The following is an 8797-nucleotide window of genomic DNA, read 5'->3' as shown; positions in this document are numbered from 1 at the left end:
AAAAGACTGCTGCTGAACAAATAAGCAGTACCCACACTTTCTGTTTTAGAGCTTTTGCCCCAATTTTGGTGTCTGCTTCCTCCCTCCCCCAGGCCCAAATTCCATATGTGATCTAGCTGCCCCAAATCTCCAGCCAATAGATACCCTTACTCCTACAAAAGCATTGTAGAAATATATGTTTTCTTTCCCAAGCACTATTTAAGACTCAGCTTAATCATAAAATCTTCCCAATTCTCCACTTCACCCAGTCCCCTGAGTTTTTTTCTTTTATCCTAGTGTTAAGTACAGTGCTTGCCTGGCTCGCACTAGCATATCAATAAATACTTGTGGAACTAATGATTAAATGAATGAAAGAGTGACATTAAAAAAATATATATTACATATATATAAAATACACACACACACACAATATCACACACACACACGAATTTCCAGTGCTGCAACAGCAGGCTCTTTTGTTCAAGCTTCTTTCTGAAATCTCTAAAATTCAGCATGGAGTTTTGTGCCTTTTTCTAAGATCATACCTAAGTGGGGAACAGGTTTTACAACACAACTCAGATTTTATAGTGTCACAAAGTTCGCAAAAGGTGTCAAGTTGAATAGTTGAAGGTACTTTATTGCTTCTCAACTTCATTGTGACATTTTTTAAAACATAGGAATTAAATACAGTCTAAGGTCATTTTACTGTTGTCTGCCCCATTTAATCTAAGCAGGATAAAATCTGAAGCTCCTAATTGTCTACCAGACAGTCCTTCTTAAGGTTTAAGAACATAGAAATAACCCTTTTTAAAAAAAACTTACTTAAGCAATGTGAGTATAATAGTAGTACCCATCACCTTCTCTAATTAATCTTGTCTTCAAATTCCAGTTCTAGTGATTTTAGAATCAAATATTCTCTTTGATGGAAATAGGTACCCAAAGCAGTCTACATTTTCTTTTATTTGGCACCTCTTGACTGCATAATGCCTGGTATCTTCCTTAATATATGGACAGTTTCTAAACATTTCTACTATACCAACCAATTTAACAGCCAGAACTATAGTCTTCTTCAGTATTATTTCACTTGCTCTTGAAAAGTACCTGATATACAGATGAGTTAAATAATTTCTTTTCCATAACTGTTTTAGCTGATCTCTTGCCTCTTACATAGATACATCAACTCTAGAGCACATCTATTGGGAAAAACATGCTTTTCCTTTTGTTAGATTATTTTTCAGAAAAAGAAATTATTCCTCATGTTAGAATATTGCTTTCCTTTTTTAAGAGTTATTATTCTGTTTTAAGTAAATGAAAATCATGCCATGCTTTAATAAAAATAAACATCCACAGTCTTTGTAAAAATGTTATCACTATTAGTATAGATCAACCTGATCCTCTCACCAAGAATATTTAGTCATTCATTCTCTCTCTCTTCTTTCTCTCAACTCTAGAATTTTTTACAGATTATAACTTGTAATTATTGGATTTGTAAAACATGAATTAGTAATTACAGATATAGAACAAACTTCAAGATAAAACATGGCAAAAGCTGTAGAGAGGATCTTGAAGATCCTAGCCAAATATGTAATCTTAGCAAGGCCTCCTTCGAAGACAAGAAAAGCGAGAGAGGTTAAGTGACTGGGCAATGTCATGGGGTGAATAGATAATTATTCTATACAAAAGCTAAGGTGACAGAAAGAATTTTGTGCAATTTGGAAAAAGCACCGGAAAGAGATAAAGATATAGATATAACTCAATATAACTCAACTTTACTTCTAAAGAGAAGTATGGGAAGAACAAGTTACCTGAATATCCATGTTGATATGGATTAATCTAGTTTCTATTCTTGTTATTGAAAATGGTAGTTTTTGTAATAAATGTTCTTTAACTTGAAATATTTCAGCAACTAACTTAGAAAGATCTTAGGAATGATCTCAAAAATTGTCACAGCATATAATCAACTCTATCTGATGACAATACTCCTTTGTCATTAGCCTTCATGTGAGTTAATCATATCTCTTGAAATAAGGAAATTTTATTGCTTTTTATTTTGGTTTGGTGAAAAAAAAAAGTGTTTTTACCCTCCTGGATTTCAAATCTGTCCTCTTGTCTTTCAAAAAGAAATATATGTATTTGGATTTCTCGATATGCTAATTTTCACGAATAACTATAAAATTTAAAACTGATGATGAAAGAATTTTTAAGTGTAGAAGACCACAGGAGACGTTTTCTCATTCAGTGAGCATCTGAATGATACAATCACATGGAGCTTTCTGTGTAATTTTTATGTTTAAGAGTCTATTCAAGCTGATTAGAGAGGATTTTATATAAAATTTGGAGGGCCTTCATAACAAAGCATTTATTTTGAATAACATAATTTTAGGAACATTCTTTTTTTTCATTGGCAGTCCTAGCCTCTCGAACATTTCTTTAGCTCAAAGAGTTCTGTCAAATAGATAGGTAAACCATACTTTTTTTTAACCCCACAAGTGGACAATAATCTCCTTAATGCAGCATTGTCTTCACAATTCTTTTGATCTAATGTATTGTATGTGAAGAGATTTTTCTCCACAGTAATAAAGCGTATTTTATGGCTTCCTTTTTTGCTGCTTATAGAATAAATTTAAAATAAACGTTGTTTCTATAAAAATACATTTGCTCTAAGGAAATATAAATGAACAAGTTCAGGAATGTGTGGCTAGGAACAAATTAATAGTAGATAAGACCTCTCTTTTTAATAGATTTCAGATACTGGCAATGCATAAATACATATCAAGCCAAAGCTGTTATAATTTTGGACCCCAGATGGAAGTTGTTTATGAACTAGAGAACATCTAGTTTATTTATAGTACAGAAATTACTAACACTTGAAAAACAAAAAAGGCAATTACTGTATCTCCAACCGTGTAATGACCATGTTAGACAGAAGAATCACAAATTTAGCTTCATCATTCTTAAATCAAAAGCTGGATTGCAGAGATTATGGCCATGTTTGGAAAATTAGAGGAAAAATAACACTTTCAGAATTATAACATAAAAGGACAGTTAAGCTGCTCCCATTATTCTCGAGAACAATAAAGTTCCGTTTTGAAGAGGACATAAAAGTCATCAGAGAAATATTGAAGTAAAAGTAATTAGATGATAAAACATGCTTCCTCGTTTCTCTCTCTTCCTTTTATGGTGGATATCTGCCTACATCCTCCTTTTGTTTCCAATTTTCTTGTTTCTTTAGAATCATAATTTTATCCCTTTTTAAGTCATTCATTGTTTCTTGTACATTCTTTTTAGTGATCACGTGAGTTTCCACTAAACATTCCCCTTTTCTTTCCCTCCCTTTTTTAGTATTAGTTTTTTCCCCTTATTATTTTTCTTTGTGTCTGCAGAAAGAAAAGGGGGATTAATCTAAGACCATTGGAAGGAAGCTCTAAGGAAACAGTTTTCTGTTCGAAAGAAGATCTTTCTAAATCTGAGCATTATCTAAAATGGACACAAACAACTTTTCTACTAGTGACCCCTTTAAAAGATAGACAAGAAGAAGATGGAGAATTACTTATCTAAAAAGCTGTAGAGAAATTTTACATTAATAAGAGATTGAATTAAGTGACCTCTAAATTACTTTTCAGCACTACTATGCTTCTATAATTCTGTCCTTCAGCAAAGTGGGTCAAGGAACCTCCCGTGATACTATGCTATTCATCAGTTTTCACCCACATGTGCATTTCCCCTTCTGTTTTTAAGGCGGGAACATCTTCCTCCAAGTCTACTGAACTAGTACTTGATTATGCTCAGGCTAGGTTAATTTTTTTCTGTTCTGTTTTTCCATTTTATCATTAGTTCTCCTCTTTCTCCTTTGCTTTATTCTTTTCCTTGTCACATGTCCATCTCCTGTGCATCCCTTCTTCCTCTTCTAACACTATTGTTTTTTCACCGTTTTTTCTTTATTCCTTGCCCCATTCTTGTCTTTTCTTTTTTGAATTCATATTCTTATTCCTAGAAGGTCTGCTTTAGGCCTTGGCATTCAGTCCTAAAGGCTCCGAAGCAATTAGTCATTAGAGAAGGAAAGGAGATACTCTCTGGCCTCTTTGGGAAACAAGAGGACTTCTCAACCCCCCACCCCCCCACCCCCATCCCCTTTCCTCTTTAAATATTGATGCCATCACACTGGCAGCCTACTAATGTAACTCTGGCTGGCACTCGGCAGAGGCAAGGGGAGCTGCAGGTTTAGTCTGAGGTAAGAGACTTAAGACATCTTTTCCTTCTATCTGTTACTTGCTCTCCTATAGTCCCTGTACTTCGAGCTTGCCAAGGACAGAAAAATAGATGTGCGTGTCAGTAGATTTGCTGCCCCAGGAGGAGCTCCACTTCCCACGTGAGCCGTAAATCTTGCTGATGTTTATCAGCAGGCGCAGAGGTGACTACAGCAACAGGAGGAAAGGTGGGGTCCTATTCATCAGGAGCAGCGACTGTGCAGCCAAGATTCCAGGTGCCAATGTCTCAGTGCTTCTCAACTCATCCGGTGCGGGGCCCTCTGCTTCCACATCCTGATAAACCAAGTCCTTGGCGACCTCGCCCAGTGTATTTTCCTAATTTCAGTGCGGCACCATCAGGTCCCGGAGAATTATGAAACAGCTGAATGCTTAAATGTGTACCACTTAATTATGTGCCACATGTAATTTCAGAGCAGATCTATTCATAGTGGGACTTTATTTTTAAAAAGCTTATATTTCAGAGTGGGAGGCGATGCAAATCATTTTAGGCCCCGTAATGAGGCTTAAAATGTGACTCAACGGAGCTGTAAAATTGGCTAGCACTTCAAATGGGTCACATTCGGATCAGGATGGCAAAGAGGGCACTAATGGCATGAAAACAAGCTCAGGGTTCAGAAATCCGAGACTTTTCTTTGTGTGTCTGTGCATGTGTGTGTGTGTGTGCATGTGTGTTATGAGGGGTGTGTGTTGGGGGCGGGGTGACACTGGCCTATGAAAAGACCCTCAGTCTCTTATAGACAGAATAAGTTTGCTTTCCTGCTTTGGTACGGTGGGGAGTGTGATTAAAAATCCATCCTCTTTTTCTTCACCAAGTGAAGATGAGAATGATTGAAACTGGTAAATAATTTTTGGGGACCTAAATATCAAAAAGTTCATTGACCTGGTCTAAAAGTGACTGTAGCCCTTCATTACCAAATGAGGTACCTCTGTTTCTCTTTTCCTTTCCTCCATCTCTCCCAGCCCAAGCCCTGACCTGGAAATTAACCTTGAGCTTTTAAATAACTCAGCTAGAAGTGTTGAGATTGATAGCTGTAGAGTTGGCACCACACCCATGTAACTGGCTGACTCAGAGACCTGGTCTGTGGGGTGAGTGGTGATCAAAAGCCATCAGTTTCAGCAGCATGATAATCGGTTGATTGAATGTCTCCATTTTTCTGAGACTGATTGTCGCATTCAGGAGATAGAGCTGCAGTACTTCTCACCTTTTCTTAGCTGTTCACCCTCAGACTTATTTCCTACTTACTTGTACAGCTACATTCATCCTTAATCTTTACGCATACTTTCAGGCACAAGGACATTTCCTAACCAAGGCTGAACTCCAGCATCCCGCCCACATGTCCACTCCTTTCCCCGTTCTTCACTCAGTGCCCTCACAGTCATGTTCGTCAGAGCAAATGCAGGTTAATAGCAGGAAACAAATTTATTTTGCAGCCAAACAATAGCCAAGAGATTAAATGAGTGTATTTTCAAGGTCTAGCCTAATACACTATGAAAATAACAGTAAAATTTTTAAAAAGCCAATACCTTTAGATGTGGTTTCAAGGCCTAGAGTAGTACTTTGGAAAGACTAAATAGAAAAATGAGAATTGTTATTGATTAGTTTCTTACTCTTTGTATTTTTTAAAGAAATACTGATTAAAGGGAATATTAATCTGAATGTTTGTTTATAAATTAGATTATTATAAATATAACTATTAACAGTAAATGATAATATAGGAGTAACAAGAACTACTAGTACTAATAATAGTAGCATTTTATTCACTTGGGGATTATAAATTCTCTTAGGGCAGGGGTTGTTTTTCATAGGTGCTTAACAAGTATTTATGGAATGCTGAATGTTTTTCACACATATACATGCTCTCTTGGTCTTCTTAATTCAAGGATCCCGTTTCACTCATGCTTAAACCTTTCACATACTTGGTATTGCAACTACCAAAAAGTAGAAATTTAGCAAATAATTTGTTGACTGAGAGATTAGTAGGGCAAGTGTTAACATCTGCTTTGTGAATTCAGAGCAAACATCTATGGACTGACCATGAACTTACCACAGTCTTCCATAGGGAGCATATATCATCTACTCCTAGAGCGAACAGATTTAAGGTCATATGTTTTACATTTTAAATAGATATAAACTATAATCCTAAACTAATTTTGGACTTTGCGATTGACAGCCTTGATCTGCAGATTGCTGGAAAGGTACGGTTTTCTTGTACTATTCATATATTTGTGGAGTGTTGAGATTAGACGAGCAATAGCTAGCTACTAAGAGGAATTCTGCCTAAGTATCGACATCTAACAAATTTGGCATTCACATTTAGAATGGTTAATCGATCTTGCCATGGATTATTGGGATATATCTTGTAATTTCTGATACTATTTCCCTAAGTGAAGAGTTCCAAATAAAGCTGAAGTTATCTAAACTATCGTTGATAAACATTTCTGTCATCCTTTAAAAAATTCCCAGAGGACATGATAGTACACCTGTAGGAGCAGTGATGAGGACAAACACCTGCTGAGTGAGCAGCCTTTTTGAGCCCCAGTGTCTTTATCAGCAAACCTGAGAAAATGAGAAGTGTTCTACCTACATCAGATGTAATTGTGAAGGAGACAGTAAAGGCACTTCATAAACTAGAAAACATATATAGATGTAAGTTGCTTTATTACTATTATCTGTAAAATAGAGGTCATAATTGCTCGTCTACCTTAAAAAGTTGGTTTGAGAATCAAATGAGATAGTGTAGGAAAATATGAGGACAAGATGCTTTTCATCTGCACAATGAAACTATTATTAAAATGTCCTCTTCAAGGACATCAATATCTTTTTTCATGACTAAAAGTGAGGGTAGTTCTTTCTACAGAAATCCATGGCACTGGCATGATAGAATAATTATCACCATTATAGGCTCATTGATTGAGTGCTACAAGCTGCTGCTTCACTATCAATTCTCTGTGCAGCAATGCACATGATATAAAAAATGCCATCAGAGTTGTAGAACCCACGTGCTGAATAAGTTACTTGTTTTCTTAGCGTCGCCTATGCTTTTTATAGAGTTCCCAACTGTAAAAGCTGTCTCTTTAAGACATAAATCATTGTAATCGCGACTTTGGAAATAGTAAGGTAGCTAAAATGATGAATAAGGCACAGTTGTAGAGTTTCAAGTATGGCAGTTTGTGTTTTCTCTAAGGTCTTTCTTGAGAAATTGGGAAGTCCGACAATATCTATAACAAGCACATGTCATAAGAAATCCAATCGTATACCAGTGACTTTTTTAACAGCTAGAAAGTCTTTTCATGAATAGATTTCAATTTGCCAGAAACACAAACGACAAACGTCGGTTTGATGATATAGTATTTACCTTCATAGCTCCCTAAGTCAGATTAATCCTCCAATTTCGAGAAGCAAATATGTGACACTATTTTCATAAGTCATGTGTCCATTATCCTCACTGGCTCTCAGCATGCCAGAGGTTCTTTCACTCTGAGGTCTTCGGAAAAGCATTTAGAGTCAGGATCAGTTTTATTTGCCTGTTTAAGGGGGTTCCACAAGGAGTAGGAGGCGGAGAGACGAGATGTTGCTACGGCAACTGTAGCCCCCTATGTTGCTGTTTCTTGCAAAGTGTCTCTTCATTATCAGACTTGGCAACAGGAGAGTTGACTTCCATACTCTCTTTCCAACACACTCAGTTCTATGGTTAACAATAAATCCCTGTTTAGGATGATGGAGACTATGGACACAAATATGGTGTAATAGATGATGAAGTCAAGTGCCAGAAAACACTTTCCTTTATAAGAGAGCAAACCCCTCTGCGGCTGGTTTCTTCTAAAAGCGTCATTCAGTGGGCTAAGGGCACTTAGCTTCTTCGGATCTGAGGAACCAGGCCTCAGTTTTCCTTTCAAATGACTTTCGGAAATCAGCACGACTAATCAACGAATGGTATAGTGTATAGAAATTTGCAGTGGAATAAATATTCTCTGTGCATAAACTACATAGAAACAGGCAAATTTTTGATCAACAGTATTCTTGGAGTTAATATACTGTGTAAGTTTGATTTTAATTTCTTGGGCTTCACTCTCTTAGGTAATAATAACTGTCACTGCTTCTTCTCCTACTCAAGACCCCTTCTAAGCTGGTTCTAGTAATAACTCCCAGTTCAAGCCACTGGTGAATCTCATAACCCTGACACCTCTAAATTAGCTGTTTTTATCTTTGAATTGTTGGACCAGAGTGTCCTGAAAATCTTACTTTTCTGTGGGCATTTCACTGGGTTCAACCTGAACTTTATCAGTTATTTCTCTTCCTAAGATGCAATATCTTTTCCAGATTGTTTATTTCTCAGTCTGTTCTTTATCACTGTTCTCCACTGCACCTTTTCAGGTTCTCTATTCCACATCGAGCCCATCTACCTAACCCGCTTCATCCCATCAGGAGGTTTGCTTTTTCATCATTGGCAGTTGCAAAGTGATTCTGTTAACATGTGGATGACTTCACTCGGAGATGAACAGGCTAAACATACGTTTGAAGATTGAGGTTAATCAACGTATAGAGTACC

Source organism: Pteropus medius, unplaced genomic scaffold (assembly GCF_902729225.1).
Source record: "Pteropus medius unplaced genomic scaffold, Ma_sr-lr_union100, whole genome shotgun sequence".
Classification (NCBI taxonomy): Eukaryota; Metazoa; Chordata; class Mammalia; order Chiroptera; family Pteropodidae; genus Pteropus; species Pteropus medius.
Note: the sequence above shows the minus strand (reverse complement) of the source record.